We start from the raw sequence: 13,812 nt of genomic DNA, 5'->3' as shown, positions 1-13,812 counted from the left end.
TTCCCAGAAATCAAAGGACTTGTTCATTATGTGATAAAAATGACGTCGAAGATGAAGTACATTTTGTTCTTCTCTGTCCGGCATATTCTGAATTAAGAGAAAAATACATTAACAGATATTTTTATCATAGACCAAGCGTGCATAAGTTTATAGAATTATTCTCTAGTAAAGATGTTAAAATTTTTAAGATGTTGGGTAACTTTTTGTTTCGTGCAACAGAGAAAAGAAAAACTCCGCTCACAATTAATTAAATGATAAAATTGCTTTTTTATTTGCCGTCAGCATCAACGTGGGTTCTGTTGTGATCACGTCTTTTAAACATATGTAGCTTATTAGTATATTGAAATACTGAAATATTGTCCTCCGCCATCTTATACTTGTATACATTGTCATACAATGTCATATTATAATGATAACAATTGTACTGTTCCCTATATGCTTGTTATAAAAAACTTGAAACTTGAAATAGATGTAAATCTCAGGAGATTTTACAGGTGAAAATAAAGACACCTTAAATGAAACAGTATATAATTGCATTCCCATTGTTTCCTAAAACAACACCTATCTATTGTTGATAAATATGTTGGCGTTCAGAGAACACCCCGTATGATCAGGGATATTTTATTTCCATTTCCTTCTCATTTTCCTATTAAAAATGGAGGTGTCAATAAAAACCCTAGGGCATAGATGTACGGGCATTCTATACTTCAAAGCACAATCCAATTAACGGATGTCCTAATCTGCTTAACAGTAAGACAATGCATCAGCAAATGCCCGAATAGTCCACCAAATAGCTAATTGCCCGCGGCTAGGTAATTACAGATGAGTTCGATGAATGGCGTTGTGTACAGGTAAACAAAATCCTGGTCCAGGTATTACATAACCATCAAACTAAAGGCATGGCTAATTATATATCTATATCGGTGTATCTACTCGTTTATCGATTAAAATTTGAAAACGACCACAGGTTCTGATATTTTCAATTCAATTTTTCAATTTGTTTATTTCCGTAAGCCTTGCGGCTTATAAGACACAAAGTACAATTTTAATACATATTGAATAATTCAAACATGTACAGGAGAGTGATTGTATACAATAAAACACAAACATTAGCACACAATTATTATACATCAGATACTATACAGTTACGGTGTATCAAGAGACTGAGAACGTTTCTGGAATGCAAGTTTTAAGAATTTTCCGAGATTATTTAAAACCGACGCCTAGAATTCTTTTACAAAAAGTAACATGTACTTTTTCAACCTCAAGTGCTCTATGAAAACCCCATACTTCACATGCATAAACTAATACACTTCTTACGTAAGTGTCAAATACTGAACATAATGTTTCGGTGTTAAAACTATGACTTTTTAATTTATTTGATAATGCAAAATATGCTTTTCTGCCCTTTTCAGCTACATGTTGTTGAGTTTTGTTAAATTTACCATTATAATTAAAAAACATACCTAGATAGTTAAAATCATCTACCACTTCTACTTCTTTATGGTTGTAAAACCATTTTTCTTCTTGTCTTACAATACCACCATTTCTAAAAACTACAATTTTTTGACATGCGTGCTAAAACTACAATTTTTTGACATGCGTGCTAATCAACAAAGCGTGACATGTCAATAAGCTGAGCACGCGTTTTAGTGGATTGCAACGCAGCATGACATCACCTGATCGGAAGGATTCTGATGCGGATACTTGGTATCTATTGTTTTGGGTTAATTAGTCGCTTTACATTGTATAGAGAAACATACATGTATTTTACAGTATTCAATAAACGCAACACAGACGGAGGACAATCTGTATAACGGAAATTTGATTTTACATAATTTAGTAGACATCGACATCTTCAGTCACTGTTTCACCTTTGTCTCGTAACTAAAAACACTAAGGTATGCACTTGAATGCAAATATGAACAAATCGTGCATTATAGGTGAATGTTTGCGTCATGAAAACAAATAGACTGAAAAATATGCGATGACAGTTCTCAAAACTTGGTGTATAAAATTATATCCTTCTATTGACGGTAGAATTAAATAAGATATATAACCAGAAACGTATATGTTTATTCTGATACTACGGGTAATAATTAATGGAATTACATGTGCACAAAGTCATACGATACAAAGTCTGACGTTACGCAATTAGCAGACGCATTTAGTTACTTACATAAATGTACACACGAAACGTCTATTTAATAATTCCTAGTTCGGCCAGGAGTCAGTTTACAAGGTTCCAAGTTTTCGATAATGCATGTATAACCTTGTAAGTATACGCCCTTTGTTTAATCTTTGATCATGTGTTCCAAAGACCAGCTAGTGAGTACGTACAGTTTATTGTGTATAATTATGCAGTAATCAAAGATGAACCAGTACTACTAGTTCATTTAAATCCCTATTGCCCCGCGTATTCCAAACTCAAATCTGCGAAAAATAACTTGATTATAATTTTGTATATATCTAAAATGTACAAAGGTATATGCGTCTTCGAAATCCTGATATTGTTCCACATTAGTATTGAAGACATATACTATTCAATCATAAGCTTTTAAATAAATTCTAGTTCGTATGTGCCGTAACTGGGCAAATAATTTGACATCAATTGAAAACCGCCAGATTTCATTATTATACTGTGAAAATCATCCAAATGAACTGCCAAACACTTATGATGCCTTGTAAACATCACTTAAAACAAAAGATTTATATACTGTAAGATTTTTTTTAATTCTTTTGTCTGTTAAGATGGAAACATAAAAACACAAATCAATTTACAACTAGAAATTGTCATAGACAATTTGGCGGGCTTTTCACTATATGTAGTTTACAATACCGTCATTGCCAGGTAAGTTAAGAACTAGGTAATGCATGGGTTTTGAAGTTGTAACCAATAAATGACCTTGACTTTCAGCCCTGAATAAAAGTGTTTTAGTGAAGATCTGCATGAAGTTTGATCAGCCGAAGAGAACTCTCATCTTAATCCAATTCATATTTCCAAATTCATTCGAGCAAATGATAACGAGATCGAATGCGCCTTAACGTCATCTGACTTGCGGTGTTGTTAAGTATATATACCCCGGTATGTATATTTAAACTCTGGACACCTGTGACCTTTAATGTATGAAGACTCTTGTCATTTTGGTTATTGTTGAGTCATTTAAAGATTTGAACATATTTGACTCATGTGACCTTGAATATGGGTCAAGGTCATTCCTAGTAATCTGACTTTATAGCCCATCCCCTGGACATCTTATATATGAAATATGAAGATCCTAGACCTTACAGAACTTCAAGAGAAAAGTTTTCAAGTTTATTGTTAAAAACAGGAACTTTAACATTTGACCCTTACCGAAAACCGGAAGCTGCCATTTTTTATAATAACATATAGAAAAAAAAGTTTACGCTTAAGATTATCTTCAAAAAATATTATTGGATGAAATCTGTGAAAAGAACTGTTAGTGAGTTATATGCATTTTTAAATTTTAAGATATGACGTCATAGCGGCCATTTTGTTTTTTTTGATGAAGATGAAAATCATATCAAACGTTAGAGCACATTAGAGGGGTCTTTTCTATAGCAATTGCAGACTATATTAGTCATTCAGTTCGACAATATATAATGTTAAACATTTTGGCGGGAATTTAGCAAAGATCAAAGGAATGTTCAAAATGGCATACAGCATTAACCGGAAGTGCTACCGAAAAATAAAAGATACCAAATTCATCAGAATGACATTCTGCATCGATATGTAAAAAGAAATTTCGCAAAATCAAAAAAAATAAAAATTTGTGAACTTTGACCTTATAGCGAACTTGTTTGTTTGACCTTTGACCTAATTGCTGTAACTGAATAAAAGTTAGTCTTTTATACGATCTACATAAAACATCAAAAATATTTGCTGTATCTTAAACGGTTTTTGAGGTATGGCTGTTTTTAACTTTTTAGGTATGACGTCATGGCGGCCATCTTGGATTTTTGACCTACTTAAAAATGTTGCGGTCATTCCTTCAACTCATGCCATACAATATAACAATAAGCCATTGGCATACCTCTTACCATTTTAAAGATCTTTTGGACACAAAAAAAAGTGTAGAAGAATAATAATAACTAGAAATTGCCATAGACAATTTCGCGGGCTTTTCACTATATTTAGTTTACAATACCGTCATTGCCAGGTAAGTTAAGAACTAGGTAATGCATGGGTTTTGAAGTTGTAACCAATAAATGACCTTGACTTTCAGCCCTGAATAAAAGTGTTTTAGTGAAGATCTGCATGAAGTTTGATCAGCCGAAGAGAACTCTCTGCAAAAAATATTATTGGATGAAATCTGTGAAAAGAACTGTTAGTGATTTATAAGCATTCAGTTCGACAATTTGGCGGGAATTTAGCAAAGATCAAAGGATTGTTTTTCAAAATGGCATACAGCATTAACCGGAAGTGCTACCGAAAAATAAAAGACACCAATTCATCAGAATGACATTCTGCATCGATATGTAAAAAGAAATTTCGCAAAATCAAAAAAAAAAAAAAAAATAATTCGCGAACGTTGACCCCATAGCGAACTTTTTTGTTTGACCTCTGACCTAATTGCTGTAATTGAATAAAAGTTAGTCTTTTATACGATCTACATAAAACATCAAAAATATTTGCTGTATCTTAAACGGTTTTTGAGTTATGGCTGTTTTAAACTTTTTAGGTATGACGTCATGGCGGCCATCTTGGATTTTTGACCTACTTAAAAATGTTGCGGTCACCCCTTCAACTCATGCCATACAATATAACAATAAGGCCATTGGCATACCTCTTACCATTTTGAAGATCTTTTGGACACAAAAAAGTGTAGAAGAATAATAATAACAAGAGGCCCAAAGGGCCTGTATCGCTCACCTGTTTTTTTTTTTTTTTGTAATTATCACAAAGACTCTTACAATGAGAAAAATTAGTACAATTGACTCCAAAATTTGTTTAATTTTGAAACACAACCATATAATGATGCTATAGATACCATACAAATATGCTATCCAATACAAAGGTTCAGAGAGGAAGTAATTTATAGGAAAATAGTAGCCTAATTGACCTTTTTGGCCCCGCGTCTAAGGCCCCAGGGAGTCAGCCCTATACTTTGTACAATTTTAAATCCCCATCCTATAAGGATGCTACTATTGCAGAGTGCTATTCCATGCTGAGTTGCAGAGAAGAAGTCGTTTATATGATAATAGCAAATATTGCTCCCTTTCGACCCCGCCCCTCAGCCCCCCCCCCCCGGGGGGGGGGGGGCGGGGCGGTAAGTCCTATCCTTTGTACAATTTTGAATCCTCCCCCTATAAGGATGCTACCATTGCATTATGACTGTAATGCCATGTTTAGGTACAGAGAAAAAGTTGTTTATATGGAAATAGCCAAATTGACCCCTTTTGACCCCACCCCTCAGGCCCCCGGGGGGTCAGCCCTATCATTTGTACAATTTTGAATCCCCACCCTATAAGGATGCTACCATTGCATTTTGGGTGCTATCCCATGCTTAGTTTCAGAGAAGAAGTCGTTTTAATGGAAATAGCCAAATTGACCCCTTTTGGCCCCGCCCCATCATTTGTACAATTTTCAGTAAGTAGCCCAAAAGGATGCTACCAGTCAAATTTTGTTGAAATCCGACCAGCGGTTATAGAGAAGAAGTCGATTGTTGACGGACGGACGGACGGACGACGGACGCCGGACGCCGGACGCCACGGTATGGCATAAGCTCACCTTGGTCCTTCGGACCAGGTGAGCTAAAAAACAGAACAAAAAACAATAGGTCTTTCACCACATGGTGAAAAGCCCTGTGGTGAAAAGCCCTAATTATGACTCGAGATATCAAAATATGACCAAAAAAGCTGTAACAAACCAATTGTGCTGAAATTCCACCGGGAATCGAACCCGGGTCTCCTGCCACATAGTGACAATTGTGATAACCACTTCACCATAGGAATTGCTTTCATATCTTTCACAAACATTATTTATCCTGAATCAAAATGACCAAAAAGCGATTTAAATTCCCACCGGGAATCGAACCCGGGTCTCCTGCCACTTGACAATTGTGATACCACTTCACCATAGGAATTGCTTTCACACTACACGATTTATCACAGTGTTTGTTGGGTTTTTTCAGTGAATACAAATATTTCCCCTCTGCTTTTTCAAGGGCTTGGGACCTTCTAGCAATGTTGCTAGGCAGCATTAAAATATTTATATCCCCCCTCGTGCCTTGTTGTTCAGCACTTGGTATATGTAAACGGAGATCAGGGATCCCTAAATCTTGGGATTTCTCTGGTGGTGTAGCTTCTAGTCTTCATCGTCTCTGTCCATTCTTCAAATGATAATATTGCAGTCCTCACAACCCTGCCTTTCTCGACCTCTTCGTTTTGACGTTTATAGTACGAGTTGCTGCTTCGCGATGGGCCAGGGCTGGATGGTGACGGACGAAGTGGTGATGGTAGACGCGACATCGTGGATTCCTGTGGTACAATCGAGACAAACTGCTGAGATGGAGTGGTGCTTTGAGGAACCACTTGGACAGGACTTGGTAGAGGAGGGGATGGCAGTATCTGTATAGAGACGAACTGCTGAGTCGGAATGGCATTTTGAGGAACCACCTGGACAGGACTTTGTTGAGGCGGGATGGCTGTATTGGTATCGGAACAAACTGCTGACCTGGACTAGGCATCTGTAACAGAAGAGGAACAGTCATCGAAGGGGCAGACCCAAAGTATATCTGGTATGGCCCTTGAGGAATCGTGGCAAAGGGAGCCGGAACAGAAGTAACAGAAACCGGCGCAGAGACAACGGTCGTGGTATTTTGATATTTAAAGTTGATTCAAGATCAATAAGTTGAATAACGTATTTTCCTGAAATAACTGAAGAAAATTTATTTCAAATTTCTTATTTCTGAAATAACAATTTCAACACTAATAAATCCAGTATAAATCAAAGTGCCGTTTCTTAATCAAATTAATCATTTTCTATATTCATATATTAATTACTAAAATTACCAATGTCTCTTCAAAGAAAAAATTAAATAAAAAAGTAAATATATCCATATCTTAATGTTTACTTAATATGAGAATATTTTCGAAAAAAATAACATTAGAAGTATTACCATTTCCTTTTTAGAAAACCAACATGGCTGCTTACATGTGTATCACTTTGATTTGCCGTTTTTTTGACTTATAAATCATGGTCAGATACTTTTGCCAAATAAAAAGTACATATATTGGTTACTTATAACACTTTTTATGAAATGAAACATTTCTGCAAGTAATACACTGTGTATTTTTGTTTAAACACAGCTTGAACAAGTCGAACAACAAGTGCTATGCACTGTTACTAAATATTGGAGTATTACAGAAATAACACAAAACGTTCATTCTCAAAAACATATTATACCTGGGAAAGTACCAATTTTAATTTTAGTCACTATCCAGGAATGTCTGCCATCTGATGGTCGTCACTATCTTGATGGTTGTCATTATCCTGATGGTCGTCTGATTGGCTATGAATGCCAACTGAAAGGTATTCATTACAATGATTCCAACATCAATGAATTCTGTTACATCATCTATGACTTTTTCGTGTATTGAATCATTTTGTAACTGAAGAATGTGTCTGATAATTGGACTTAAACTTTTCATCAAACATGTTCATTTCCACAAGTTTCATGTTCCCTCCATTTTCATCAGTACCTTGTTTCTCTGACATTCCTTCATTATCGTAATTTCCATATTTCCTAACCCATTCCTCATCGTTGTAGCAGATCTGGCTTACCTCATTATGGTATCAAAGGCTTCGTGTTTGTTATTTTTTCTTCCCTCGAGTCTTCATGTCTTCTCCATTGTTACAGGCTACATGCAGATGCTTGTCTTCTCCGCCATCAGATAACCATACCGTCCTTGTGGAGGTAGCCATATCTTTGCCAAACAGTTAATTGAGAGCTATGAGAAGGTCTCCTCACAAGATGTAGGTCCAGATAATTTCCTGTAATTTTTGGATATCATTGCAAGACTTATAAAATGTTTTATAAATTCAAGTAATTATATCATAGAATAAACAGATATTTTTTATAAATACGACCAATTTGTGAATGGCACACTCGTCGGTCCAATCGGTCAGAATAGCTTTGAAGGAAGGCGCGGCCCCAAGTCCCAAAATACCACGTCTGCCGTGGAAATTTACTGGGAACCTGTGAAATACCACTCATTTCCAAGACCGTCTGTTCTTTATAACATTTTCAAATACCGTTTTGTTCAGAATTACTTTTAATGTGTAAAATCTCAATTTGTCAACTATGAGTGTTTGTTTGCTAGAACTAATTAAACAGAAACTAGCGATGAAAATGTCGACTTTTGCCTGTTTGACCCAAAATTTCTCCCTCAAATGAATTTTCGCAGAGTCAACATCTATCTCAGTCGATAGATCACGCCAGGATTCACTTAAATTTAAAATATCGTTACAAAGAATCTGTCAGTTTCCTTATTAATTAACTTGCGGTTATAAGCGTGTTGGTAGGTAAACGTTGTCGTGTTAACATGATAACTCTGTTATGTCACCTTACGTCTCTCATTTCATACTAGTGGGGCGACACCTGAAGGAGTGTCGCAGATTAAATGAAGAGACTTGCGAAAGGGAGATAACTCTTGGAGCTTTTTCATTATGTTAGGAAATCATATCCCAGTTTCAAGAAAAATTAAAGTAAAGGAATGTCACAGATGAAATGAAGGGAAACGAGCTATAATGTACAGGTCCGAGTCAAAAAAAATACATTTTATGGAAAATTGAAGAAGACTATTTTATGGAGATTAGCCACTTGACAAAAAACGCGCTACAGACAATCTGTATCGGTCTAAATGTCCAGTGTTTCCAGGTGCGCCACGTGGAGGCCCTCCAATTGCACCCTATGTTTATGTGTGTTTGTTGCATGATTGTACAGGTTAAAATGTGCCAGAATATAAAACGGTATAGTAGTATTTAAGTCAAAAGATACACTAATGAGTGTCGTGTAGGGTGATATAAAGGTACTTGACCGACAGAAGCCAGCAAACCTCAATTAAGATCTTTTCCATCAAAACACAAATATTATATCGGAGATAAGCAATTAATATCTACACAGCAGGGGAGGCACTCATGAAATGGCCTCGGCAGTCAGGGACAAGGATTGGGTACGAACATCAAATCTAATTTAGCATGTCATCATGTCATTTGGTCATTAACAGGACATATGGTATTGTTATGTCTGTTAGTAAGTAGTAGAGAAATATAATTATATGAAATAAAGGACAGTTCTTAATAGATAATTCCTTATTTATTGAATGGCAAAAAATAAATAGAAAAATCGAATAATTTGAATGCATTATCTTGCAATGTTATTGTTACAGGCTTACAGAAAATGGGCTCCCCCCCCCCTCGTAGTTACAAAGACAAAATATGTTAAAGCGTTTGTGTGGTAGCTGCATGTACTTATATTTAGGTATGTAAAAGTGAGAAGAGTATTGGTGCAATGTTGCAGCTGTTAGTAGGAGTTGGGGAAAATTGTCTCCATCATTTAAAAAAATGAACAAAAACGTGTCACTGCTATTGAGTTCAGTCTGTTGATTTTTTTCAATCCAACAATAGCAATATTTATTAAGAGACGACAATTTTAATGGAAATGAAAACAATATTCAATTGAAAAGATGAAAAATGAACATATTACGTTAAACTGACACATATTCAACCTGTTATTTTTGGTGTGTTACAAATGTAGTGTACTGTCTATTGTATGCGTGCAGAAACTGTTAGACATCAGTCTATCTCGTAAATGATATACATGTACATGAATTTTGTAGTAGAGTATGCCTGTATATATTGACCATATTGCAAAATGACATCAGCAATTAAGCGCATATCAAGATTCAATAAACAATGTATGGTTATGTCAGCCCTCCACTGGTCCATAACCATTTTTATTTATATAATCATCATATGTTATATTCCAAGTGTTTAAACGTATCCAATCATAACTTCGCGATGGTTATGTCAGCCCTCCACTGGTCCATAACCATTTTTATTTATATAATCATCATATGTTATATTCCAAGTGTTTTATTACGTATCCAATCATAACTTCGCGATGGTTATGTCAGCCCTCCACTGGTCCATAACCATTTTTATTTATATACTCCTCATATGTTATATTCCTTGTGTTTATTACGTATCCAATCATAACTTCGCGATGGTTATGTCAGCCCTCCACTGGTCCATAACCATTTTTATTTATATAATCATCATATGTTATATTCCAAGTGTTTATTACGTATCCAATCATAACTTCGCGATGGTTATTTCAGCCCTCCACTGGTCCATAACCATTTTTATTTATATAATCATCATATGTTATATTCCAAGTGTTTATTACGTATCCAATCATAACTTCGCGATGGTTATGTCAGCCCGCCCCTGGTCCATAACCATTTTTATTTATGTACTCCTCATATGTTATATTCCAAGTGTTTATTACGTATCCAATCATAACTTCGCGATGGTTATGTCCACCTGTCATAACCAATCATATATTCCAGTGTTTTACGCGATGGTTATGTCAGCCCTCTACTGGTCCATAACCATTTTTATTTATATAATCATCATATGTTATATTCCAAGTGTTTATTACGTATTCAATCATAACTTCGCGATGGTTATGTCAGCCCTCCACTGGTCCATAACCATTTTTATTTATATACTCATCATACATTATGCTCCAAGTGTTTATTACGTATCCAATCATAACTTCGCGATGGTTATGTCAGCCCTCCCCTGGTCCATAACCATTTTTATTTATGTACTCCTCATATGTTATATTCCAAGTGTTTATTACGTATCCAATCATAACTTCGCGATGGTTATGTCAGCCCTCCACTGGTCCATAAACCATTTTTATTTATATACTCCTCATATGTTATATTCCAAGTGTTTATTACGTATTCAATCATAACTTCGCGATGGTTATGTCAGCCCTCCACTGGTCCATAACCATTTTTATTTATTTACTCCTCATATGTTATATTCCAAGTGTTTATTACGTATCCAATCATAACTTCGCGATGGTTATGTCAGCCCTCCACTGGTCCATAACCATTTTTATTTATGTACTCCTCATATGTTATATTCCATGTGTTTATTACGTATCCAATCATAACTTCGCGATGGTTATGTCAGCCCTCCACTGGTCCATAACCATTTTTATTTATGTACTCCTCATATGTTATATTCCATGTGTTTATTACGTATCCAATCATAACTTCGCGATGGTTGTCAGTCCTCCACTGGTCCATAACCATTTTTATCTATATACTTCGCAGTAGGTCATTCAATTTGTTTCAAGAGCAACTCAATTCATCACCCCATGAAATCGACCAAAGCAAGATTCAATCCTTAAATGCAGTTGGTAGTTTTTCACGACTCCAGTTTACCATTCATGGAGGTTAACCATGAGTCCACATCCAAGTGTGCTTACCATGTTGCCCTTCCTGTCGTCACTTGGGTCTCAGAAACTGAAACATATAGTCTCTAAAAACGGCCACCGTACGTGGTTACCATTTGCGAGAGAAAGAAGTATATAATTAGTGTGATAGCAGTGTATATGATGTTCTTACGACAGTGCGCCAATATGTCATGCGACAGTGAGACAAATTCAATATTTATAACAGTGTCTTTACAATTAATATGAGCAGATATTCTGGATATATGTTTGTCACGTTTTTATACTTACCTAAATGCAGTTTGTAGTACGTGACGATTTCAGTTTACCATTCATGGAGGTGAACCATCCGTTATCATCTAAGGATGCTTACCATGTTGCCTTTCCTGTCGTCACTTGGGTCTCGGAAAACTAAAACATATGGTACGGGCCACCTCCCGTGGTTACCATTTTGAGAGAAAGCAGTATATAATTAGTGTGATAGCAGTATGTATGATGTGCTTATTTCGAGACATCAATCAATACTACAATGCGCCATGCGACAGTGCGACATTATGCCATGCAACAATCCGACAATGCGCTATGCGACAAACACATTGTCACATGGCGCATTGTCGAGTTGTCGCATGCCAAATTGATAAAAATTCATCATTTAGAATAGTTTGTTTACAAAAACGTAAGTTAAAGTATACTTACCTATATGCAGTTGGTAGTTTTTCACGACTCTTTTTTACCATTCATGGAGGCGAACCATCCGTCGTCATTAAAGGATGTTTACCATGTTGCCCTTCCTGTCGTCACTCGGGGCTCGGAAAACTGAAACATAGTCTCCAACAACGGCTACGACTCGTTGTTACCATTTGCGAGAGAAAGAAGTATATAATTAGCGTAATAGCAGTATATATCACGTGCTTATTTCGAAACGTCAATGAATATGACAATGGTTCATGCAACAGTGCGCCAATATGCCATGCGATAGTGCGACAATATGTCATTTGAACAAGTACGACAATGTGCTATGCAACAAACACACTGTCGCATGGCGCATGTCGAGATGTCGAATGACGTATAGTTGCACAAAATGATAAACATTCATTATTTAGAATAGTTTCTTTACAAAAACGTAAGTTAAAGTATACTTACCTATATACAGTTGGTAGTTTTTTTCACGACTCTTTTTTACCATTCATGGAGGCGAACCATCCGTCGTAATTAAAGGATGTTTACCATGTTGCCCTTCCTGTCGTCACTCGGGGGCTCGGAAAACTGAAACATAGTCTCCAACAACGGCCACGACTCGTTGTTACCATTTGCGAGAGAAAGAAGTATATAAATTAGCGTGATAGCAGTATATATCACGTGCTTATTTCGAAACGTCAATGAATACGACAATGGTTCATGCAACAGTGCGCCAATATGCCATGCGATAGTGCGACAATATGTCATTTGTTCTGTAAATGGTTGGCGTGATGGTAACACTCTTTCTCAGTAATTACACCCAGTTACCTCACTCATCTACCCATCAATTCTCGTAAATATATGTTCCGTAACAGCTCAGAGAGTAGGAAGAATTTTCTCAATACCAGGGCTTTTCTCACTTCAATAGGAAGGGGTTTAGAATTTGTTTTACCTTATTACCTGGTAATTTAATTGGTAATTAGAAAAGGAATTTCAAAGAGTCAACCGAATTATCTGGGAATTTTGCTGATCTAAAAAAAAAAAATTTCATATTGTCAGTCCACAAATGTCATGAATGACAATCCGAATGAGAGGATACAGATATTTAATTGTTAGATTTTGCTTAACACTTTTTAAAACTGCAGGAGGATTATTATAAAAACTGAAGTTGGTTCCTGTAGTTTCAAAATTAACATATATAACTTCACCTATTATTATAAATATGACTGCCTCCTGAGGTTCTGAAGAGTATATTTCCATGAAGTTTGAAATTGTGTAATTCGTAAGAACACCTGCTCAGACCCTTTTTTTCTCCATTCCATAGGTGTTCATCATAGCAGGCCTCAAAGTAGCACTTGGGAATGACTAGCCAATTGGCGAGTGACCTCTAAATTTTACTCGCCAAATGTTGTCAAGAGAAATTTATAAGATTCATATATTGATTTGATGTGTTAAGAGCTTTATTGAGACACCTTACACTATTGAGCAAGCAGATACACATGTACAAGTATTAAAAACATGAAAAACATAATTTTGTGTTGGTCAAAACTCTTTTTTATTCAACAACTGCAATGTCCCACTAAACAGCCTCTGTACTTCAGCTTCCTTTTTGTTTTAAAAACCATTTTTCAATCTGTTT

This window comes from Argopecten irradians, chromosome 7, assembly GCF_041381155.1.
Source record: "Argopecten irradians isolate NY chromosome 7, Ai_NY, whole genome shotgun sequence".
In the NCBI taxonomy this organism is placed as follows: Eukaryota; Metazoa; Mollusca; class Bivalvia; order Pectinida; family Pectinidae; genus Argopecten; species Argopecten irradians.
Note: the sequence above shows the minus strand (reverse complement) of the source record.